The sequence below is a fragment of the Heteronotia binoei genome, chromosome 10, assembly GCF_032191835.1.
Source record: "Heteronotia binoei isolate CCM8104 ecotype False Entrance Well chromosome 10, APGP_CSIRO_Hbin_v1, whole genome shotgun sequence".
NCBI lineage: Eukaryota > Metazoa > Chordata > Lepidosauria > Squamata > Gekkonidae > Heteronotia > Heteronotia binoei.
In genome coordinates this window covers 38,187,701-38,213,832 of record NC_083232.1, presented here as the reverse complement: position 1 = coordinate 38,213,832, position 26,132 = coordinate 38,187,701, and positions in this window count along the sequence as shown.

The window sequence follows — 26,132 nt, the reverse complement described above, 5'->3', positions numbered from 1 at the left end:
TTGGGGTTACACCCTGCTTTTGATCCAGGGTTGCCCCTTTAATATCTGTTTGATCTGCAGCAATTAACAGGTAGGCATTGAAATGGTGTGACGTCCCTTTAAATGTGATGGCTAGATCTCCCTTTGGAGTTCAATGATGCTTGTCACAGCCTTGATCTTGGCTCCACCCCTAATGTCTCCTGGCTCCACCCCCAAAGTCTCCTGGCTTCACCCCCAAAGTCCCCAGATATTTCTTGAATTGGACTTGGCAACCCTAAATGTTTCACTTCCATTGAACTTTTGAACTGTGGGCCTGTTTCTGTGGCTGGGATCCCTTCGTTACAAATTGACTATTTTCAGCCCACTATAAGCAGTTCTCACTTTCACTCAGTCAGACATCCTCCTTTCGCCTCTCAACGCCCCAACTCCCAACCACCATTCTTAATTGTTTTTCAACTGTCTCTCCCATTCTGTCAGCTCTCATTGGTTGCTCTTAGAGAAGGTTGGAACCTACCCTGCCGGTCACATATCTAGGCCTGCTGGGCAAAAGCTGCTTCTGGCCCTGACCACTTTTTAAAAAACTAGCAGGTGCCAGGAAATGAGTTGTCAGCCCCCATGGTGCTCATGGGTGCCATGTTGTGGACCTCTGGTCTGGTTTTATTCTTTGGTAGAAAGCAGCAAAGAGCAGCCACAAATGAAATGGTTTAACTGTCATCACACAATGCCATCATTAGCTGCCCTCGTCCTTCCTCTGTTTTCCCCTTTCTTTTTTAAACTAATACTTTTCTAAACTAATACTAAACTAATTCTTTTCTAAACTAATACTTTTTTTCCATCACAGGAAGAATTCACAAGAAAGTCTCTTGCTTGGAATCTGAACATTTTCCCACTTCATGGATGGGCACCCAAAACCTGTTTAGAAAGGGTGGGTTTGGGTGGTGAACTTTTAAAAAAATATTTGCATGCCAGAGCTGAGCATTTCAGTGTAGGAGGGCCCCTGTGCTGATGAGGCCCAGCACCACTTCCTGCAGCTCTGCTTATACAGGAAGCTGATTCAGAGTCTATCTTCAACTAGGGTTGCCAATCCCCAGGTAAGGGCAGGGGATCCCCTGGTTTGGAGGCCCTCCCGGGCCCGTAGCTATGGGGGGCATGGGGGGCACGGCCCCTCCACCCAACCCCCCCTTCCACCTGTATGGTCTCTCCTTTCCCCATCGCTTTCACTGCTGCTGCTCTTGAGATCTCCCCACCCATTTCCTGCGACTGCTGCTCTCCTTGCAGCCCTTTTCTGGTTGTCGCTGCTCTCCTGCCGCTCTCTGCACCCCTTTGTTGCAGCTCCCACTCTCCCTGCAGCTCTGTTCTGGCTGCCGCCGCTTTCTCGCCACTCTCCACACCCTTTTCTTGTGGCCCCCACTCTCCCCACTCACTGCCACCACTCTCCTGCTGCTTTCCCTACCCCTTTCTTGTGACCCCCACTCTCCCCATGGCCTTGTTCTGACTGCCACTGTTCTCTGCACCCTTTTCCTGCAGCCCCCACTCTCCCTGTGGCCCCATTCTGGCCGCCGCTGCTCTTCTTGAGCTCTCCTCACACCATTCTTGTGGCCCCCACCCAAAATTTTATGCCCTGGATTCCCCACCCAAAAATTTCTGGCTATGGCGCTGGGCCCTCCCCCCACTTCAGGGTCATCAGAAAGTGGGAGGGGGAAAGAAATGTCTGCTGGGCACTCCATTATTCCCTGTGGAGACCGATTCCCATAGAGTATAATGGAGAATTGATCCACAGATATCTGGGGCTCTTGGGGGGGGGTTGTTTTTTGAGGTAGAGGCATCAAATTTTTCCCATAGCATCCAGTGCCTCTCCCCAAAATACCCTCCAAGTTCCAAGAGGATTGGACCAGAGGGTCCAATTCTATGAGCCCCAAAAGAAGGTGCCTCTATCCTTCATTATTTCCAGTGGAGGGAAGGCATTTAAAAGGTATGTGGTCCCTTTAAATGTGATGGCCAGAACTCCCTTTGGAGTTCAATTATGCTTGTCACAACATTGCTTTTGGCTCCACCCCCAAAATCTCCAAATATTTCTTTAATTGGATTTGGCAATCCTATCTTCAACATCATCTTGGAAGGAAAAAAATAACATCATCTTGGAAGGCTAATATCTATATTCTAATCTGGGCATTCTAATGACAGGTATTTAAGTTGTATGCTTGATATTATCATAACTGCCCCTGATTTTCTCATATCCAGTTTCTGATTTTTCTCATATCCAGTTTCTTCCAAACTGCAGGTTTCAGACCCCCAGTTTATGTAGACAGAAGACGATTTATTCTGCAACTGTCAGTTCAAAATTGTTTAACAGAGGCATGGGTCCCCAGTCAAGCTGTTTTCAAAAGCATCTGTCTTGGTGGCAGAAGAAGTTCATAATTTCAGTTTGTTGTTGTAGGTTTCAGTAGGTCCATTCAAGGTTGAATGGGCATAGAGGGAAACAGAAGGCAAGCCTCTTCAGGGATTGAGACTGCTTATTAGCTACAAAGCTTATGGAGGTTGAAATATCCACTTGGCAGGTGTGGGGAAAGCCAGTAGCCTTTGTCTGTGTTGAGTTCCTTCACTTTTGTAATTAAAGCCTCATTTGAAGAGCTCCCGCTGTTCCCCTCTCCTTCTGGAAATGCTGACAGGGGCTTCTTTGGCAAACTGTGACAATATTTTTAACACCTCTGCATTTGTGTGTTTTTTAATCAAGTGACAATAAATAACAGCATCTACCTTTACAGTAGTTAAATTGCATATTTGAGAAGAAAAAGCAGGAAGCCACAAGTGCATGAATAAACGGACCATGGAGATAACCACACCAATGAAGGGCAAGGCTTTAGCTTATTGGGCCTTACTTTCAAAGCTAAAATATTGTGCATATAATTCCAGTGGTTTTTTTATTTTTTTAAAAAGATAGGTTATTTATTGTGCAGTTCTAAGCACACCATTCTATGTCCACTGAAGTCAGTGGCCTTAGTAGCATGTTACTCTGCTTAGGACTGCAGTGTTAGCATTCTCAGGGGAAACAAGCATGGCTTCTGAAGAGTTGGAGCAAAACAGTCAATTCATTCTGTTGCTGACGCACTTGCAAAAAGTACCATCATCCAACCATCCAACTGTCACATCAAGAAGCACAATGTGCGATTTAAATTGGAAAATGCGTGCTTTGGTAAGGTTTTAATGATTCAGTGAAAGTGCCTAGAAATAATATTTGCTGTTTGTGTTCCTATTAAAAGTTAAATATTAGCAAGAAATACCAACTGCTGCATGCTTAAAAAAATATGAGTGCTCGTTACTGGTTGGCAGTGTCTACTTGTTTGCTTCAACTTTTTTGGTGTCAGGGAAAGGCAGACGTAGAAGACACCTCTCAGTGGCCACTTTTTAAATGTATAGATCAGCACTTTTAAGCTCCATTGAAAGCAGTGAAGAGATTTGGCTGCTCCCACAGGTTGTTTCCCCTGTGGTGTTCTCATTGCCTCTGAGGATGTAGCTGCATTTGCAACAGAACACCCACATAGGATGAGAATTCTCTGTGTTTATCCCTCCCCACTCGGCTTTCCATTACCCTCTTGGTGTTCCCCAAGCAGGCTTTTAAAAACCTGCTGATTTATCAATAGCATGTTAGACAGTTAGAGCATCATATCAGCTACCAATTTTTAAAAAAACACATCAGAAATTCCATTGTTGGCACAGCAGGGGAGAGACTGGCATGTGTGGGGATGGCAGGAAAATGGTGCTGGATGTGGGCAGGGAAGTCCAGAAATCTGAGGGCCCCCATTGTATTGGTGTATGTTGCCTAAGGTTGGGGACAAACAAGTTTGTGCCTCTTTGGCCTTTCATGTACCTTCAGGTCAGTGGCTGATAGAGACTATTTACCTATCTAACTGTCATGAGCCCTGACGAGGAGGAGCTGGAAGGGTTAACAGACCTGGAAGAGTTTCCAGCCAGTTCCTCAGCTGAACAAACAGCAGCTGGCCCATCAATCACTCTCCAGGCACCAGTGTCAGCTGTTGACGATCAATCTCCTCCAAGCTCTCCTCCTCCCATCTCAAGAATTCGAAGCAGGCTCTGGAAAGAACTTTCAGAGCGAAGACATGAGGCACGCCGATGCTTCAGATCTCTCAACCCTGAGTTCTAGCAGAGTCACTGCCACACAGGGAGCAGGCTAATTGAGACTCCCATGTAGCTCCCACCCAGGACCTGGTAACCTTGTGGAAGCAACGCGTCTATTCTCTGGCTTGCATCCACGCTCCTTTCTGATTCCTGATCCTGACCTGCTTGATTTCCTTGGCACCCTGACCTTTTGGCTTTTGGACATTGACTTCTGCTTCCGGTTTGTGATTCTGCATTGGTGTCTTGGCTCCTGCTTGACTTCCTGGACTTTGACCTTGGACTGGCTTTAGACTCCTGCCTGCCTGCACCCTGAGAACGTGACAGATTGCTTCCACCACACACACTCACTCCACAAGATGGATGAAGAGACATGCGGAGGCTCTGGGCAGCTAACAGCCTTGCTTACGCAGCTACAGCACCTCACTCAAATGGTGGCTCACCTGCAACAGCAGCAACAAGCCACTGTTGCTGCCCCACCTCTGCTGCTTCCCCCAGAGAAGTTCACTGGGAAGGTGGAGGAGTTTCCTGCATTCCCGGCACAGTGCAAACTGTATATTGAATTATGTGCCAGAGACTTCCTCATTGACAAGACCAAGGTATGCTTCATTGTCAGCCTCTTAAAGGGGCAGGCAGCAAAATTGGCTACCCCCTTGCTTTAGCCCCATCGCCCCTGCTGACTGACTACCAGGGCTTCCTGGGTCATATGGCGGTAGCCTTTGCTAACCCCCAGCAAGCAGTCACCGCCAATCGGAAGATCCAGACCCTGAAGCAGGGTAGGGATTCGGTTTCCCAGTACTCCACCGAGTTCAAGCTTCTGGCCCAAGACCTGGCCTGGAATAAGGCTGCCTCATGGACCAGTATACAGAGGGGTTGGCTGACAAAGTCCTTGATGAGCTGGCACGAATAGACCAACTGGCCACACTGCAAGGCCTAATCATGCTGTGTCTCCGCATCGATGGCCACCTGGAAAGCCACCACCAATCACGAAGCATCACCCGTCCCTCTCAGCTGCCCCGCCACCTAGCGACGGTGACAACCCTGAAGCACACCGCTCCCGAGACTGACGACCCCGAGCCCATGCAACTCGGGGCTGCATGGCCGCAGCTCACCCCCGAGGAAAAAGCACAGTATCCCTCACAGAATCTCTGCCTGGACTGTGGAGGGGCGGGGCACTTCTCCTCCGGCTGCCTCGCCAAGCGCACTCAGACCAGTATTGTGCCACCACTGCCAGTAAAACCAGCCCCAAGTCTGGTGGACCTCCCGACTTGGGGCACCTAGCCGGGTCCCCTGAACCCTACTTCACCGGCCAGGGCCTGTTCCTTGTACCGGTCACACTTGGCTTGCTGGATGGGTGCTGGCTGTTCATCTATGCCATGGTCAACTCTGCCCTCTGCTTCGTCGATGTGGCCTTTGTGAAGCAACACCAGATCCCGGTGCAGGACAAAGACGCCCCGACCCTGGTCAAAGCCATCGACGGGCACCTCTTCCACTCTGGTCTGGTGACCCAGGATACCCACTTGGTCACACTCCAGATCCAACACCATCACAAGCAAGTACAATTCGATGTTGCTCGCATGCCCTGCTTTCCCCTCATTCTGGGACTCTCCTGGCTCGTAAAGCACAACCCCCTTGTGGACTGGGCACAGGGAAAGCTGAGCTTCAAGGACTCTTTTCCTCACCAGGCCCGGTCGCCCACTCTGGCCGCTGCCTGGTTTTCTACTTCCCCTGGCCTACACAGACTTTGCTGATGTCTTTGAAGAAAAGGGGTCAACCAGCTCCCCTCGCACCGGCCTTATGTCTGTGCCATCAATTTGGTACCAGGGGCACCCCTGCCCAAGAGCAGTTCTACCCCATGTCCAAACCAGAGGTAGCAGCCCTGCGGGACTTCCTCGTCAAAAACCTGGAATGGGGTTTCATCCGGCCATCCACATCCCCGCTGTTCACCCCTGTTCTCTTTGTCAAGAAGAAAGACAGCGAGCTCCGGCCCTGCAATGACTACTGGGCCTCGAACAAAATCACCGTTCGGGACCGCTACCCTTTACCACTGATCCCAGAACTACTGGAACTCCTTAAGGGGGGCCAGGTCTATACCAAGCTGGACCTCCGGGGCGCGTACAACTTGGTGTGGATCCGTGAAGGAGATGAATGGAAGACAGCTTTCGGGACCTGCTATGGCCAGTACAAGTATCTCGTGCTGCTCTTCGGCCTGACCAATGCCCCTGCTGTTTTCCAAAGGCTGATGAACGACATTTTCCGCGACCTGTTTGACCGCTTTGTGATCATTTATTTAGATGACATTTTAATTTATTCCCAAAGCTCCGCCCAGCATGCAGGGCATGTCGGCCAGGTCCTGCAACGCCTGCACGAGCATGGTCTCTACGGCAAGCTAGAGAAGTGTGCCTTCGACTTAACAGCAGACGAGTTCCTTGGCCACATCGTCTCACCCTATGGGACTCGGATGGACCCGGACAAAGTCAAGGCGGTCCTGACTTGGCAGACGCTGAGGAACCACAAGGACCTACAGCAGTTCCTTGGCTTTTCCAATTATTACCATCAGTTCATCCCTGCCTATGCTGTAACCACGCCTCTGACCCAGCTCCTCCGGCCCAAAGAGCCATTTCACTTGACTCCAGAGGCGGACCATGGCTTCACCACCCTGAAAACCTGCTTCACCACCGAGCCGCTCCTGCGTTATCCAGACCTGCAGCTGCCGTTCACAGTAGAGACCAACACCTCCAGCGTGGCCCTTGGCGCAGTGCTATCCCAGCGGGAGGACCCCGCCCAGCTGCTACAACCCTGTGCGTATTACTCGTGGCAGCTGACACCCACAGAGCGCAACTACACCATCTGGAAGCGGGAACTCCTGGCCATCAAGACCGCCTTTGAGGTTTGGAGGCATCACCTTGAAGGGGCCCGACTGACCACCGGAACCTGGAGCATCTACAGACTGCTCAACGCCTCACCCAGCATCAGATCCGGTGGTCCCTCTTCTTTTCCCGGTTTGACTTCCGGATCACCTACATCCTGCAGAACCAGAACTGGAAAGCGGACGCCCTCTTCTGAAAACTGGAGTACACTGCGCCTCTAACGGAGGAGACCCCAACTGGGCTCTCCTTGCACTCTTGGTCTTTGCTGTCACCACGACTCGCCCAACCTTGGCTGTAGACATCCAGGCCAGCCAGGCCCAAGACCCCTGGGCTCAGCAATGTCTCCAGGAAGTGCAAGATGGCCCGGACGGGGACCTCTCTACCCACCAAGGTCTCCTCCTGCACCGTGGGCGCCTATATGTGCCTCTGGATTTTATCACCAAGCTCCCCAGGTCCAAGGGGGATACTTGCATCCTGGTGATGGTGGACCTCTTCACCAAGATGGCTCACTTTATTCTATGTCCCAAGCTGCCCATGGCTCCTGAAACAGCCCAGCTCTACCTCCAGCACGTCTTTTGCCTGCACAGGCTCCCAGCATACTTGATCTCAGACCAAGGCCCCCAGTTCACCTCCCGATTCTGGCAAGTCCTGCACTCCAGCTTAGGCACCCAGGTGCATTTGTCCTCAGCGTACCATCCTCAAACGGATGGGCAGACTGAATGCACCAATGCCATGGTGGAACAATACCTGCACTGTTACACCAGCTACCACCAGGATGACTGGGCTGTCTTGCTACCGCTGGCTGGCTTTGCCTACAACACCATACATGCATCCACTCAACGAACCCCCATTTGCTGCCACCTATGGGTACCACCCGTGCTTCTTCCCCACAGTCCTGCCCCCCGCAGCAGTCCCTGCTACTGATGCACACCTGCAGGAACTCTGGGCTCTCCAGGACTTGCTCCGAGAGCAGCTCCAACAAGCTAAAGAGGCCTACAAGACAGCCACCGACCAAAAGCGACAGGTGGGGGCCACACTGAAGCCTGGGGACCATGTCTGGCTCTCCACCTGCGTTGGCCTGGCTGGTCTCACAAGCTGGACCCTTGCTTTGCGGGGCCTTACCTAATCACAGACCAAATCAACCCTGTTGCTTTCCGGCTACAGCTGCCGGCCACCCTCCGCATCCACCTGGTCTTCCACCGGTCCCTTTTTGTTCCTGCTACACCACTGGATTCCATCTGACCGCCACCTCCAGCACCTCCTCCTCCTGTCCTGGTCGATGACCAGGAGGAATACAAGGTCCAGCAGCTCCTGGACTCCTGAATCCACCACGGGGACCTCCAGTACCTCGTGGACTGGGAAGGCTATGGGTCTGAGGACTGTTCATGGGAACCCGCAGACAACCTACACGCTCCTGACCTCTTGCAGCAGTTCCACACAGCCTATCCTGACTGGCCTGGCCCGTCTGTGTGTGTGTGTGTGGGGTCCTGCAGGGGAGGATAATGTCATGACCCCTGATGAGGAGGACTGGAAGGGTTAACAGACCTGGAAGAGTTGCCAGCCAGTTCCTCAGCTGAACAAACAGCAGCTGGCCCATCAATCACTCTCCAGGCACCAGTGTCAGCTGTTGACGATCAATCTCCTCCAAGCTGTTCTCCTCCTATCTCAAGAGTTCGAAGTAAGCTCCGGATAGAACTTTCAGAGTGAAGACATGAGTCACACCAATGCTTTAGATCTCTCAGCCCTGAGTTCTAGCAGAGTCACTGCCACCCAGGGAGCAGGCTGATTGAGACTCCCATATAGCTCCCACCCAGGATATGGCAACCTTGTGGAAGCAACAGGTCTATTCTCTGGCTTGCATCCACGCTCCTTCCTGATCCTGACCTGCTTTATTTCCTTGGCACCCTGACCTTCTGGCTTTTGGACACTGACTTCTGATTCCAGTTTGTGATTCTGCATTGGTGACTTGACTCTTGCTTGACTTCCTGGACTTTGACCTTGGACTGGCTTTGGACTCCTGACTGCCTGCACCCTGAGAACGTGACACTAACAACTTGACAGTTATGGTTATTAAAGAACAACCCTCAGGGCTGCCTTTGAAGAGTTTTCAGAAGCTGCAGCTGGTGCAGAATGCTGCAGCTGCACTGCTTCTCCATTCCAGCTATTGGGAATATATGTTCCTTCTTGATACAACAGCAATTACACTGGCTACTGATACATTCTCAAGCCCAGTGAAAGGTATTGGTTTTGTGCAGTGGATTCTAAGCTTTTTGGTATAGTGACCCATGAGTCCAAATTTACTTGGTATGGTGACCTATCCAGGGCTGACCCAATATTTTTTATACCCTTGGCCAGTGTTTCTCAACCTGTGGTTTGCACCTCTTTCCCTCCTTTTCCATGCATTACTCTCCCACAAACTCTTCAGCCCCTTTTCTCTTCTTGCAGCTACTGCTGTAATGTCACTAGTTGCAAACTGATTCCTTTCCCTGCCCCCCGCCATTGTTGAAAAGGAAGATGGGAAGTTGAGAAGGAGGCTGAGGAGAGAAAGAATGCTGCAAAGGTTGGGAGTGAACATTTGAGAGGGTTGGCCTGCCACCTACTTCCAGAGGTTTGGCAAAACACTTTTGGGTCAGGTTGGGAAACACTACTTTAAAGCCCTACATGGCTTGGGACCAGGGTATCTGAAGGATCATTCTCCTGTGCATTCCTGCCCAGGAATTAAGATCACAGGGAGATGCTCTCCTGACTATCCCACCAATTAAAGATATTTGTTTGGTGGGTGGGGTGAGACAGGGTCTTTTCTATGGCAGCCCCACAATTATGGAGCAACACCCCCCCCCAAAAAAAAACTGGTGTGCCTGGCCCCCACTTTGTCAATTTTTAAGAAGCAGTTGAAGACAGTTTATACATGATACATTTAGTTTTTATTATTGTCAATCCTAACTAGAGTTTTTAAATTGTGGCATTTTATGGATTTTAAAATTGTTACTGACTTTTTATAATTTTTATTTATATTATAAGCCTCTCTGAGTTCCTTAAGGGCGGGGGGGAAACCCTAATAAATGTTGTAAATAAATAAAAGAAATTATTTTCCTTAAATACTACACACTAAACTATATAAAACATTTATTATATCAATATTGCATGTACTTAAATATGCTCTCCTGACAATGCTGGAGGAGGGTCCCAAGACTATGTATTGCCCTGGGTTGCCTCCCTGTGGTCCTGGTTGCCCCTTTAGTTCAAGAGGAGTTGTATGCATAGGCCTGCAGCCTTAACCTGTGTTAGCCTGTTCACACATACAAGTCATAGCTTGGCACTACAGTCAACGAGCAATGAATTTAGCATATATGAACCATTACTTAACGTTTCTGTTAACCAGTATGTTAGGACATCAGCAGAATGATATTGAACTGGATATTGGACTTGATCTTGGACTGGAGAGAAACATATAATAAAGCACTGCAAGGTCCCCCCCCCACACTTCTTTTAAACTCAATCGTTCAGAATAAAGTGCTGACTACAGGACCATTCTATCTTCTAACAGTAGAAATTAAAAAGCTCCCACTGCCTGTTTACCAAAATGGGAAGTTATGAGCTTCACGCTTTCAAGCCAGAGGCTCCATTAATGCTGCAGAGTCAACACCATATTTCTGATTTATTGTCTATGCCTTAGTGAGTGTGTGGGGGGTCCCTCTTTATAAAAACAACTATTTATGCCCAGACTTCCTGTATTTTATTCATAGATTATATGGTAGAACTATAGGATTGGCAGTTAAATTTTTGACTCTGATGTGAATTATATTTTAATTCTCCACACTCAATTTCTCCAGAAGCATTTCATGCAGCATCCAGAACATTTGTGTGGATTTTAGTGCTCCCAAGAGAACTTTAAAGAACAGTGCATGGAACACAGGCATGCTGTGGTGAAACAGGAATGGATAAATCTCAGATTCTGGTTTATGCCATGACAGTAGCTTTAAATGCAGCCTATGTGTTTGGGCAGAGAGTTTGCTGTGGGCTGTCGCAGCTGGATGGATCCCAGGGGCTGCAATTTTTATTTTCTTTGTTGATGGTATCAATGCACAAAGAAAGCAGAGTATCTTCTGCATCAAGCCTTCGCAGGGGTGTAATTTGCATGCTGCTATGGCAGGAGGTAAACACACATTCACACACTTGGGGTGAGCCATTCACAAAATCACATCAACATTTTAAAATCCAACTAAAAGCCACTCCTGCTGACTTCTCTCATTTCGTACGATATAAAAAGAAGACAGAGGCTGTTAACTGAGTTGGATTTTGTAATATCTGACTTACAATGCAGTGCTAAGGATACTGAACTGGGAGTAAGCCCTATCTGATAGATCTAAGTAGGATTCTGAGTAGATCTGCTTATAGTACCAAGTCAAGACCATACAGTTATGAAGGATGGGACAGGGAGGGATAGCTTTAAGAGAACTGTTACAAAAATGTTGTTTTTAAAGGAAAAATGTTGGTTGTGGACAATCTTGAAAGCAGCCATTTAAGGAGCATCCAAGTGTTGTTCCATTTTGCTTTTAATTACTGAGCCATATGGTCTCACTCCATTTCAGTTTTTCCAGAATTAATCCTTTCTCATTTCTTGGCACTTTCTGATCCCTACTTGAGAGACGGCGAAATTTCTGCCATGGGATGCTGACTGCTAGCAGTAGTGGTCAAAATATGCAATTTGTTTTTCAAAGTGAAGTTCTTCAAAAATCTGTATTATATACAAATATTTATATGACTTTTTTTGTAGAAACAGCCCAGCAGGAACTTATTTCCATATTAGGCCACACCTTCTGACATCACCATTGTTTCATACAGGGCTTTTTATGTAGAAAAGGCCCATTTGCATATTAGGTCACACCCTCTGGTACCAAGCCAGCCAGAACAGCATTCCTGTGCATTCCTGCCCCCCAAAAGCTGTGTGTGTGTATTTCTGCTGCTTGCATCTCAAAATTGATTCTGAAAACCAAACAATTTGATGTACAAATGTTGGATGCACCAGATGGGACAAGTTATCATCTGGAAACTTTCAGTGCTATTTATCTCCCTTGTGGGATACCTGCTTCCTTTGCCAATTCACAACATGTATTTTTTCCTACATGTTGTGCTCTTTCCCTCTGTCATATCAATTCTCTTCTGTCTGTAGCGAGAGATGACCATCCTTACAAGCAAGACACTAGCCATTGTTCTTGTGCTAATGCCCAAGGCTGGCCCCAGACCAAATGGTGCCCAGGTGAGGAGAATCATCAGCCTCTTTCTCCAGCTTCCTTCTTAAAATTTTATTCATAGTCATTTCATAACTTTGATTCATGATTTTAATGCCTGATTTATGCTTCTTGGAGAAGATGATAAATTCGCATGCTAGGAGATGTAAATTTGTATTTATTCCTGCTGTACAAAAGCAAATAAAAACTAATTTGTTTCCTTTAAGCTTTTAGAAATTTTTCTAAACTGTAAGAATAACTGAGATGTACTAGTGTGAAGAAACTGAACTGTCTACCCAATTTGGGTGGATCTGAGCATTATCATGGTTGGTGGCAGCCATAGACTGTTGACTCTAGTTCTTTGGTTTGTACTCTTGGTTTCACCTGTTGAGTAGGTAGCTATAACATTAGAGGACTATAATATCAAGCATGTTCAGACTGCAATCCTCAGCAGAGTTATGCTTGCATAAACCCAGTAATTAACTGTTTCTGTCTAGGTTTCTAATTGAGCTTCCATCTTGTTTTCCAGTGAAAGACCCTGTGTAGCTAAGTAGAAATTCCACACTATACCTTTTCCTGGTATGTAATGCTGGTATAAGTTGTATCTGTTGATTTTCTGTATGTCATGCAGCTGTTAAAGCCACAGACCTTATTGCCAGGAATGTCTCCTTTCCATTCCTGTTGGCTCCAATCGCATTTGGAACATGAGCCTACCTTCTGGCTTTTGTAATTTGTTTAGAGACCCAGCTACTCCTCTCAGTAGTATTCTGAATCCAAAAAGTTCTCTTTACATTAGTTGGAATGAAGCACCATAGCAACATTATGTTAACATCTGCCTACTTCAGTTTAAGGAGTAAAAATTGATTCATCAAAGGAAGTTCTGGCAACAGACATAAGAAGAACTGAATTTCAGCCAGAGACAAAATAACAGAATGTCTTTTTAGAGGGGGGGGGGGTGGGAGAGAAGGAAAAAAAATCAGTATTATCAGTCCCAAACACAGTATTTTGTATAGAAAGCAAATAACAGACACTTCCCTCAGACTGGCTTTTGTCCCATTGATTCTTAAGGGAAAAAAAGAGGGGAGTCAAAATTCCTGGGCAGTTTTCAGTTGCAGCCAAAAACTGCAAATCAACTCCATCCATTTTTCAAGATGGAAAAGACTTGGGTTAGTCTTTATGGCTCTTATGCTGTTATCATTTATGTGGTATGGTCCATTTTCTTGATTTCTTGTTACAGCATTCCTGCTTATTTAATGATATCTTTGTTTGCATGGAGAACCAAATGGTGTCTGAATGTGTAAAAAGCTATGGGGGAAAAAACCCTGTCATTTTAAATTGTTTTATTGCTCTGCTCTTCACCAACTTCCCTTTTTTGTCTCTGTTGTTTCCTCCTCTAGATATGTGTATTTTATCTTTCTTGATACACATAACTGCTGCTTTTGTAGAATCTTATTGGCTCAGGCTGTCAAAAATGTATTTAATGTGTGCGGGCAATTGTTTAATATATATTTTATATCTTTTTTGTGAACTGCTTTGAGTGTCATATTAGGACACTAAGGCAGTCATAGCAAATCAACTAATCTGATCTAATATAAATTGCAAGACATTTCTATGGAAGATTTCAAATTGAAAGGACATTGAAGAGAAGGAGGAGAGGGAGAGCTTGGGAAAATAAGGATGAAAAATATATACATACAAGGAACCCATAAGGACTTACAGAAGGCATCTCATTTTCCCTTCCCCTACTATTTTCTCTTTTCCTTTCCTGAAAGCCCCCATAGCCTATCTCCCTTCCCTGCTTCCTTCTCTTCTTCTGGGGTTGCCAACCTGAAGATCTCTTGGAATCAAAACAGGTCTCCCAACTAGTGAGATCAATTTTCCTTTGGGCTGCAAGTTCCAAGTTGGGAAACTCCTGGAGATTTAGGGGTGGAGCCTTGGGAGGTTGAGGTTTGGGCAAGGAAGTTACTTCAGCAGGGTATAATGCCAAAGAATTCACCCTATAATGCAGCCATTTTCTCTAGGGGAACTAGCTCCTGTCATCTGGAGATAGGGCTGCCAGACTCTCTGGTGTGGGTGGGAGTCTTCAAATTTCAGGCTCCTCTCTCCCCCTTCAGTCACCCTCTCTAATTGGCAGGAACCAATTTTTTTACCAGGTAACGGACCAGAGTTGTCCACTGTGATGGTGACAAACAGTATGGACTGTCTGCCAGAGTCTCGAGGCGGCAAGAGGGAGGTGGCGGGCCTAGCTTGCCTGGGAAATTATAGATGTTTGTATGCAAATGCTAGAAGTGTTCGAAGTAAAATTGGTGAATTGGAATGTTTAGTGTTGGGAGAAAACATAGACATTGTGGGAATTTCAGAAACTTGGTGGAATGAGGAGAATCAGTGGGACACGGTGATCCCTGGATATAAGTTATATCGGAAGGATAGGGAGGGAAGGGTTGGAGGTGGGGTGGCTCTGTATGTCAGAGAGGATATACAGTCCAGTAAGACTGAGGTCAGAGAATTAGATTCCCTTTTAGAAATGCTTTGGGTTGAAATAGAGGGCCCAAAAGGAAATTTAACTATGGGAGTTTGTTATCGCCCACCAAATCAAAAGAGAGAGGACGATTATAATATGATGGAAGGCTTAAAGATAGCGGCGAAACATAAAAACTGTGTCGTAATAGGTGATTTTAACTACCCGCAGATTGATTGGGTCAATATGTGTTCTGGTCGAGAGAAAGAGATTGAGTTTCTTGATGCTCTCAATGACTGTGCTATGGAGCAGATGGTCTCAGAACCTACTAGGGGCGGGACGATCCTGGATTTGGTCCTAAGTAATGCCCAAGACTTGGTGAGAGATGTAAAAGTGATCGCGCCGCTTGGGAACAGTGACCATAATGTTATTGATTTCACCATTTGTATAAATAGGGAGTTGCCCAAAAAGACTGCCACAACCACGTTTAACTTTAAAAGGGGTAAATTCTCTGAGATGAGGAGGCATGTGAGGAGGAAACTGAAAGGAAAGGTAAATACGGTCAAAACCCTTGGGGAAGCTTGGACACTATTTAAAACTATAATCCAAGAAGCTCAGATAAAATACATACCACAAGTTAGGAAAGGCACAAACAGGTATAAGAAAAGGCCTGCATGGTTAACAAACAAAGTAATGGAAGCTGTAAAAGGTAAGAAAGACTCCTTTAAACGGTGGAAAACCAGTCCAAGTGAGATTAATGAAAGGGAACACAGGCTGTGGCAAATCAAATGCAAGACTGTGATCAGGCAGGCAAAAAGGGACTATGAGGAGCATATTGCAAAAAACATAAAGACCAACAATAAAAATTTCTTCAAATATATTAGAAGTAGGAAACCAGCCAGGGAGGCAGTGGGGCCCTTGGATGACCATGGGGTAAAAGGATTACTGAAGGAGGATAGGGAAATGGCTGCGAAGCTGAATGCATTTTTTGCCTCCGTCTTCACTGTGGAAGATGAGAACTTTTTGCCCACCCCTGAACCACTAATGTTGGAAGGGGTGTTGAAAGACCTGAGTCAGATTGAGGTGACAAAAGAGGAGGTCCTACAACTAATAGACAAATTAAAAACTAATAAGTCACCGGGTCCGGATGGCATACATCCGAGAGTTCTGAAAGAACTCAAAGTTGACTTTGTGGATCTTCTAACAAAAATCTGTAATCTTTCATTGAAATCTGCCTCCGTTCCTGAGGACTGGAAGGTAGCAAATGTCACCCCCATCTTTAAAAAGGGTTCCAGAGGAGATCCGGGAAATTACAGGCCAGTCAGTCTGACTTCAATACCGGGAAAGTTGGTAGAAACCATTATCAAGGACAGAATGAGTAGGCACATTGATGAACACGAGTTATTGAGGAAGACTCAGCATGGGTTCTGTAGGGGAAGATCATGCCTCACTAACCTGCTACATTTCTTTGAGGGGGTGAACAAACATGTGGACAAAGGAGACCCGATAGATGTTGTTTACCTTGACTTCCAGAAAGCTTTTGATAAAGTTCCTCATCAAAGGCTCCTTAGAAAGCTTGAGAGTCATGGAGTAAAAGGACAGGTCCTCTTGTGGATCAAAAACTGGCTGAGTAATAGGAAGCAGAGAGTGAGTATAAATGGGCAGTTTTCGCAGTGGAGGACGGTAAGCAGTGGGGTGCCGCAGGGCTCGGTACTGGGTCCCATGCTCTTTAACTTGTTCATAAATGATTTAGAGTTCAGAGTGAGCAGTGAAGTGGCCAAGTTTGCGGATGACACAAAATTGTTCCGGGTGGTGAGAACCAGAGAGGATTGTGAGGAACTCCAAAGGGATCTGTTGAGGCTGGGTGAGTGGGCGTCAACGTGGCAGATGCGGTTCAATGTGGCCAAGTGCAAAGTAATGCACATTGGGGCCAAGAATCCCAGCTACAAATACAAGTTGATGGGGTGTGAACTGGCAGAGACTGACCATGAGAAAGATCTTGGGGTCGTGGTAGATAATTCACTGAAAATGTCAAGACAGTGTGCGTTTGCAATAAAAAAGGCCAATGCCATGCTGGGAATTATTAGGAAGGGAATTGAAAACAAATCAGCCAGTATCATAATGCCCCTGCATAAATCGATGGTGCGGTCTCATTTGGAGTACTGTGTGCAGTTCTGGTCGCCGCACCTCAAAAAGGATATTATAGCATTGGAGAAAGTCCAGAAAAGGGCAACTAGAATGATTAAAGGGCTGGAACACTTTCCCTATGAAGAAAGGTTGAAATGCTTAGGGCTCTTTAGCTTGGAGAAACGTCGACTGCGGGGTGACATGATAGAGGTTTACAAGATAATGCATGGGATGGAGAAAGTAGAGAAAGAAATACTTTTCTCCCTTTCTCACAATACAAGAACTCGTGGGCATTCGATGAAATTGCTGAGCAGACAGGTTAAAACGGATAAAAGGAAGTACTTCTTCACCCAAAGGGTGATTAACATGTGGAATTCACTGCCACAGGAGGTGGTGGCGGCCACAAGCATAGCCACCTTCAAGAGGAGGTTAGATAAAAATATGGAGCACAGGTCCATCAGTGGCTGTTAGCCACTGTGTGTGTGTGTGTATATATATATATATATATATATATTTGGCCGCTGTGTGACACAGAATGGTAGACTGGATGGGCCATTGGCCTGATCTAACATGGCTTCTCTTATGTTCTTATGTTCTTAACCCAGAAATCATTGGGATTTGCCAATAAAAACTGGAAGTGATGTAGGCATGTTGGAGATGTCACTGGGCAACATTCTGGTTTATGGGCAAAACTCCGATTTGAGGCAACCCTAGATCCCCTTGAGGAAATGGCTGCTTTGGAGGATGGAGTCTATGGCATTATCTCCCTCTGAGGTCCCTCCCCTCCTCAAACCCCACCCTTCCCAGGCTTCAACTCCCTAACTTCTATGAACCTGGAGTTGGCAAACTCTATCTCCTTCTCACCCAAATGCCAACCTATCTTTATCTGCACCTCCATCTTAAGCTATCCTCCCCCCCCCCCAGCAGCCTTTACCTAGGAATACTATGGCCCAGTTCTGTGGAGCCAGCCACTGGGCCAGGCCCACTTGGACGGTAGGGGGCCCTCAAGGATTTGTGTCCTATTCTTCCATCCTCCTTTTTATCTACACAACAACTGAGTGGGGTAGGTTAGACTGGAAGTGTGTGACTGGTCCAGAATCACCCAATCAGTTTCAAGCAAGATGGGGATTTAAACCTGGGTTTCCCAGCCCCTACTCTGAAGCTCTAACCATAGGGTGGCTTCCGTTGAACAGTAGCAAGCAGCCAAACCTAGTCGAATCATGCAAGTCAGGTGGTACCAAGTCATCCAGAGGTTACTAACAGGCCTAGGTCTACTAACCTTCAGGTGGGACCTGGAGTTCTCTTAGCATTACAATTGAACTCCAGACAACAGAGATCTTTCTCCTTGAAGAAAATGGCTGGTTTGGAAGGTGGACTCTATGGCATTATAGCTGACTGAGTCCTCTCTGCTCCCCAAACTGTGCCCTCCTCAAATACTTCCTGAAATCTTCAGGAACTTCCCCACCTGCAGCTGGCAACCTGAGTCAGGCCTGTCCCTGATAAATCCTACTTCAGAGGCCAAAATAGGCCTAGAAAGGTCCATGCCCCTCCCCCTGCCTTTTATTCAGAGAAACCTAGCTTGGAATACTGTGATTGCCTAGCAACAGCCACTGAGAGAATTTGTTACTTAAAGCTACAGGCACTCCTTTCAGGGTTTTTTTTTAAACTCCCCAATATTTTTTTTTAAAGATTTTATATTTTTCTGCAAACCTAGGGTCCTTTTCAATTTGGTGTAGTGGTTAAGTGTGAACATACATATGAACATATGAAGCTGCCTTATACTGAATCAGACCTTTGGTCCATCAAAGTCAGTATTCTCTTCTCAGACTGGCAACGGCTCTCCAGGGTCTCAAGCTGAGGTTTTTCACAGCTGTTTGCCTGGACCCTTTTTTGGAGATGCCAGGGATTGAACCTGGGACCTTCTGCTTCCCAAGCAGATGCTCTACCACTGGGCCACCGTCCCTCCCCAGACTCTTATCTGGGAGAACCGGATTCAGTTCCCCACTCCTCCACTTCCACCTGCTGGAATAGCCTTGGGTCAGCCACAGCTTTCACAGGAGTTGTCCTTGAAGGGCAGCTGCTGTAAAAAGCTCTCTCAGCCCCACCTAGCTCACAGGGTGTCTGTTGTGGGGGGAGAAGGTAGAGGAGATTGTGACCGCTCTGAGATTCGGAGATTCAGAGTATAGGACGGGATATAAATCCAATATCTTCTTCTTTTCAGGTATGCAGACTGGCCAGCTTTACTACTAGAATATTAGATGATGAATTGTTTAAAAGGCTGGAACATTATTTTATCATTATTTAGCATCCAGATCCACAATTACCAGATTCTGCTCCAGCTGGAAGAAGGGTGGCAAGGACCCCCTGGCCACTGGCAGAGGATAGCCCCTTCTTCCCAATTACCTACTGATATAAGAAAGGTAGTAGAAGGCCCCTGCTCTGACCTGGATGGCTAGATTTAGAAGCCCTCAGGTGGAGGCTGGAGATCTCCTGGGATTACAACTGATCTCCAGATGACAAAGATCAATTTACCTGGATAAATAGCGGCTTTGGAAAGTGGACTCTATGGTATTATACTCCCACTAAAGTCCCTCTACTCCTTCTTCAGGCTTCACCCCCAAAATCTCTAGATATTTCCCTGCTCAGAGTTGGCACCTTTATGGCTTGCCCAGTCTCATCAGATCTCAGAAGCTAAGCAGGGTTGGTTCTGGTCAGAACTTTTTTGGTAGAAAAAGCCCATCATGAACTCATTTGCATATTAGGTCACACACCCTGACACCAAGCCAGCCGGAACTGCATTCCTGTGCATTCCTGCTCAAAAAAGGCCCTGGTTCTGGTTAATATGTAGATGGAAGACCACCAAGGAAGTCCAGGGTTGCTACTTGAAGCAGCGACGGCAAATCACCTCTGAACGTCTCTTGCCTTGAAAACTCTATGGAATTGCCACAAATTGGCTGAGACTTAATGGCATTTTTCACTCCAAGTAACAGACCTCACTGTGTTGAGCCTTCCTAAGCACCTTTTAAAATTATATTTAAGTGGCTTTGCAAATGGATGGTTTTGGATTAAAGATAGGGCAAAATTTAAAAAAAACCACAGAAATTTGTACTGAGGAGGTCTGAAACGTTAACAGATGCATAGCTGATGTAAGTAACATGGTTTTTACAATGAAGCCAATAGCAGCTCCCTGGGGTGGTTTGAGGACACAAAAACAATGAGAGGGAGGGAGGGAGGCTACTGCTGCTTCTAGCTGCATGCTGTGGTCACCAACAGAAAAGAGTTGGCATGTGTCTGGGAGGCACAACACTCCCCTCACACATGAGATGCAAAGTCCTTGTCTTGTTCCCTAACAAACTCAGTGACTTTGTAATGACTACATGGGGGCGGGGTGGGGGGGAGAGACTGATCTCTGTTTGTACTATCCCTACTGAAAAGGCCCATACTCCTCAGCCTTAACTCAGAGGTAAAGTGCTCAAACTCTCTGATGATTTTAATTTCCTTTTCTTTGTAATTTGTATAGTTCTATCTGATGCCCCTTTAGAGGTGGGATTACTAGAACCATACCATACAATTACTAGAGCCTTACCACGAAAGAATCTGCCCATACAGTAGTAGAGAACTAGAATAGATAGCTCATATTTTGCTTTGATGTGAATTTTACATCGAAATATGGGGATGTTCTAATTAGCCCCATTTTGCATAGCCTCCCAGAAGTGAGGTTTGTTTCCCTTCTTTTATCAGATCTGTGTCCCCGTATCACACTCTCAGTATCAAGGTTTCTTCTGATGATTGCTTTGAGAATCAGGGAGTATAAGTTTAAAGGTCTGGAGAGATACTTGATTTTTGATTGTACTCTGTATATTTAAATACTTGGTTTTTTAAATTTTAATTTATGCCAATAAAGGGATTGACTGACTATAACAATGTTACACACATATCTCTGAACTTGTGACTAATATCACTTAAATGAGAATAGATTTTATTACAAAGGCATGTGTCTGGCTAAACTGCAAAATAGGTTGTATGTGACTTAATTTTTTGGTTTTTTGCAATAATTGAGTCTCATTTCAGGCACAAGGTTCACATAGTATTGTCAGAGGTAGCCTAAAGGCTGCTTTCAGGACCAAACTGCATATTTATAGTTCCATGACTATTTCTCCCATTTAACAAAAAATAACATGTACCCGTAGTTTGCTCTGACTTGAAGGAGGCAGACCAGTGATGGGAAGAAGAACTTGTCTTGCAAAAAAATTCTCATTCCCCAAGCTGTTTTTATCTGCCCAAGAAAAAATACAAGTACTGTACCTTAAAAAAATCCATAGCAAGAATAAAAGCAATTTTAGGGGTGGTGATTTCAGTAGGAAAATAGCTCAAGGGGAAACAGTTTTTCTTCTGCCCCTGGTAGGTGTGCCCTTTAAATCACAGTATTACCCATTGATGTATTCTGTTTTTTAAAAAGTCATCATGAAAATACAGAAGACCGAGGTCTGCCTTTGGCAAAGACGCTTTGGGTCTATAATGTCCGTGGTGATTTTGTGGTTTTGAGAATGTGAAAATAGGATAGGATGCAGTCTACACTCAGTATTCATTAATATGATATTCTCTTAACCGTATTAAAATTGAATATATATTGTTTTGCACTTGGAAATAGCCATGCCCTTAATGAGTTGCTTTTCATGCTTATGAATCACCATATTCATCAATCTGCGTTCTTTTTCTGGAGGTGCCATTTCCAGCTGTCTCCAAAATCCTGATCCTATTGTTAACCCACACCCAGTTCATCCTTTATAATAAAACCCCTTACATCTTGGCAAATCTGAGCTCCCTCCTTGACTGGGACTGTGTGGGACTATAGTGCATCAACTTTTGACCTATCAAACTATCAATCAAGACTACTTGTATACTATTGGTTGAGTCCAGTCCTCTCTCTTGCCTAAGTGGCTGTTGCTAGCCAGCAAAGCTGATACTGTCAGTAAAAGACAACCAACCTTAGTTCTGGCAATTACTGGCTTTCCCTACTCTCTCATTGGCTGAGCCACCTGTTGCACTGATTCACAGAGGAGAGAAAGAAACTCTTCCCTCAATTGGCTGAGGTAGGGAGGAGGTGGGAAACAGCCAGAGAAAGGCTTCCTTTGCTTGGCTGAGGACTCCTTCCTCTGGAAATGGGAAAAAATGGCATTCTGTGGCAACAGACTAGATACGGAGAGAGAGAGAGAGAGATACAGAGGGAAAGCGAGACATAGAGGCTGTGGTCACACACACTAAATAATGCATACTTTCAATCCACTTTCAAGGCATTTCCCAACTGGAATTTGCAAGTTCACACAGTAAAATCCAGTTGTAAAGTGCATTGAAAGTGGATTGAAAGTGTGTTATTTAGTGTGTGTGATCGCAGCCAGAAACAGATTGAAGTCCTGTGTTTAAGACCAACAATGTTATCAGAGACAGACTGTTGGTCTGAAACGTATCACTAAAAGCCTCTGAGGCAGAACTCATTGGGGCCAGTCCTGACTATGGCTGCCAGTTCCAGGTTGGTGGGAAACTCCTGGAGATACTGTGGTGGAGTTTGAGGAGGGCACAGGAGTTAAGGCTTCAGAGTGGGGTCTGCCAGACACAAGTTCTTGCTATTGAAGCTGACTGGCTGATTGTAGACCCTTCACAGACTTTCAGAATAATCTGCCTCACAGGGTTGTTGTTCAGATCAAAGAAGAATGATGTAAGCTGTTTTGATTCTCCCCCCTGCACTGTGGAGGGGGGGTGGAAATCAAAGACTGTCCTTTTCCTATGTAGAGGCTGCAGGGAGGGGGAAGACAATGGAAAGCTGAAGTCAGAGGGGCAGATATAGAGAAGGAGATAGGGTTGCCAACTCCAGGTTAGGACATTCCTGGAGATTTAAGGGATGGCGCCTGGAGAGATTGAGGAGGGGTGGGACCTCAGACAGGTATAATGCCATTTCTTCCTGGGGATCCACTGTTGCCAGTCTCCTGGTGAGAACAGGTGTATAACCTCTCCACGAAAACTAGCCTCCAAAAGTATACAAAATTAATATTTACTAAACAAATTCAATTAATATTTCAGCTATTCAACAATATATCTCTCCAGCAGAAAATACAAAAGGAACATCCACCCTTCACCCAAAGTCTCTGAAAAGGCAATAAATGTCCAATATTTTTTGATAGATGGGTGCAGGTAGTAATTCCACAGGTTGAGGGGTTTTATGGAGAACGCTCCTGATGATTTCTTCTGTACAGCCAAGCATACAAGATAAAAATGACACGGTTGTACATATCCCACATTTTGCATATCCCACGTTTACATGCTTCCAAAAAGAATTATCCAATTAAAATACTGATGTTACATAATCTCCAGGTGAGGGCTGGAGATCACTCAGAATTACAACAGCTCTCCAGATGGCAAAGATCAGCTCCCTTGAAGTGTGTGTGTGGGAGTGAATGTCTTCACTTGGGTGGGTGAGAAGACAGCAAGCACTTGCCCAGAGTGTCTTTCTGAAGCCTATTGTATTTTTCTCCACAACAGGCCTTATTCCTGGTAGAAGTATAATGCTAATAGCCTTGGAAGGAAATGGCACTTATTTATATATAGCTATCTGTTGGGGTGATAAATGGCCCCAAAAGTACAATGAACAACGGACAAGCAATGTAGGTCTTTTGTGCATCAACATAATTGAGCTTTACAGGATTGCTGGTATTTCCAACAGAGATGTTGGTGTCCAAATTAGTGGGAGAGAACAAATGAGCTAAAGAAGGGAAGGGGATTTTTAAAAAACACACAAAACCTCCACTCCCACAACTGTAGATTTTGCATAGAAATTGCTTGCATATTTATCAATCTGGATTCCTTTACTGGAGGCTCAGTTTCTAGCTGTTCCCAAGAACTTACAGATAGTCCTGTTGTTAATCTATACTCAGTGCATAGAAATCTGGGCTCTGTTCACACAGTGTGTTGAGTCTGTGTTAAACTGACTCGGTTCTGTTCCGAATATCTTTGTTCCGGATATTATTGATCAGACTGCCATTCTGCAATTCAAATCACTCCACAGTGAAACCATCTTCTGCCATCCACACAACGGCACCATACAGTTCTTTTTTCTTCCACTATTATGTGCATGTGCGCATTGTGTGCATGTGCACATTATGCACATGCGCATAGGTTAAAACATTATGTGGTTATGCGCATATCGCTAAGAAGTTAAAAAAATGGCAACTGGATGTCTGAGGCTCCTTTTGCTCTGGGACAGCCCTCAGACATCCGGAAGTTGGTTAATATCGCAGCAGAACTATCCAGATGGAGAAAACTATGAGGTTAAACCAGAGAACTCAAAAAACACGGCAAAGGAGCAGGTAACAATCCGGTTCCAAGAAGGATTGGGGGGGGGGGCTACCATGAGTTAATACCGGGAGGCAGATGTTGCTGTCTGACCAGCCACTTTAAATCCAGAAGAAAACAGCAGTGACATCTGATTATATTGTGCATCTGAACAGGGCCATAATGTACTAAAACCTTGGAAACAAATAGCTTGTGAGCCAGTGTAGCATAGTGCCTAAAGAGCCAGACTATGGTTTAAACCACTACTCTGAAGAAAGCTCACTGGATAAGGTTGCTACCTAGGGTTGCCAATCCCCAGCTGGGGACAGGGGAAATCCCCAGCTGGAGGCCCCCCCACTTCAGGGTTATCAGAAAGTGTAGGGGGGGGATGTCTGCTGGGCACTCCATTATTCCCCAAGGAGACCAATTCCCATAGGGTATAATAGAGAATTGGGGCTCTGGGGGGCCTGTTTTTCAGGGTAGAGGCACCCAATTTTCAGTATAGCATCTAGTGCCACTCCTTGAAACATGGCCCAAGTTTAAAAAAAGATTGGATGAGAGGGTCCAGTTCTATGAGCCCCCAAAGAAGGTGCCCCTATCCTTCATTATTTCCAAATGGAAAGAAGGCATTTTATAGGTGTGCGGTCCCTTTAAATGTGATGGCCAGAACTCCCTTTGGAGTTCAGTCTTGCTTGTCATACTCTTGCTCCACCCTCAAAGTCTCCTGGATCCACTCCAAAGTCCTCAGATATTTCATGAGTTGGACCTGGCAACCCTATTGTCACCTGGAGATCTCTGACTATTACAATTGATCTCCAGACCATTGAGATCAGCTCCCCTGGAGAAAATGGATGCTTTGGAGGATGGACTCTATGGCACTGTACCATACTGAGGCCCCATTCCTCTCCAAACCTCACCTTCCCTAGGCTCCACACCCTGAATCTCCAGGTATTTCCCAATCCAACACTGGCAACCTGGTGACTAGGTGATCTTGGGCCAGTCACTTTCTCTCAACCTAACCTATCTCACATGGTTGTTGGAAGGACAAAATGGAGGAGGCAATTTGAGTTGCCATTAGGGTATCAACAGGGCTTTTTTTGTAGCAGGAACTCCTTTGCATATTAGGCCACACACCCCTGATGTGGCCAATTCTCCAAGAGCTTACAGTAGACCCTGTACTAAGAACCCTGTAAGCTCTTGGAAGATTGGCTACATCAGGGGGGTATAGCCTAATATGCAAAGGAGTTGCTGCTACAAAAAAAAAAAAGCCCTGGGTATCAATAAATTACTTCAGTTGCTGCACAGAGCTGTGGGCAAGAAGTGCTCCAGATGTTTTTGGCAATTACAGAAATTAAGATCAGTTGGTCTCACATTCTGCTATGTGGCAGCAGCCTGAGCACTCACTTCCCAGAATCCCCCAGGTGACATTTTTCACATTTGCACTGTACTGGGAACAGTGGCCTTTGGGCAGTTGATGGAGGGTGGTGATGGTGATGCGAGAAGAGGCAGGGCGGCATCTAGTATCATTCTTTATTTAAGCACAACATTGTTTATAATGGGAAATAAATAAATTGTTTGAGACAACGTTGAAGAAGTAATTACAATAAAACTACAGGAAATATACATAATTACAACAACTAACAAACAGTACTAATGATACAAATGGGTAAAATTGCACCAGCCCATCAATTAACAGTATTTCACTGTAACTGAGATGGATTTACTAGTAAGTAATAATATAAGTTGAACTGTGGCAGGCAGGCAGTGAAGCGGCATGGCAGATCTCCCTGAGGAGGCTGAAGTGGCTCTTTTCTGCAACCCAGTGGGTCTGATTTCAGGAAGAGAAGGAGCAAAGATCAAGGCTTGGGTGGATAATATGAGGTGATGAGAATGAGAGAATGTGTTCCCTGAGGGACAAGAAAGCCTGGCCATGTGAGACTTTAAAACAGCGGTCCCCAACCTTTTTGGCACCAGGGACCGGTTTTGTGGAAAACAATTTTTCCACAG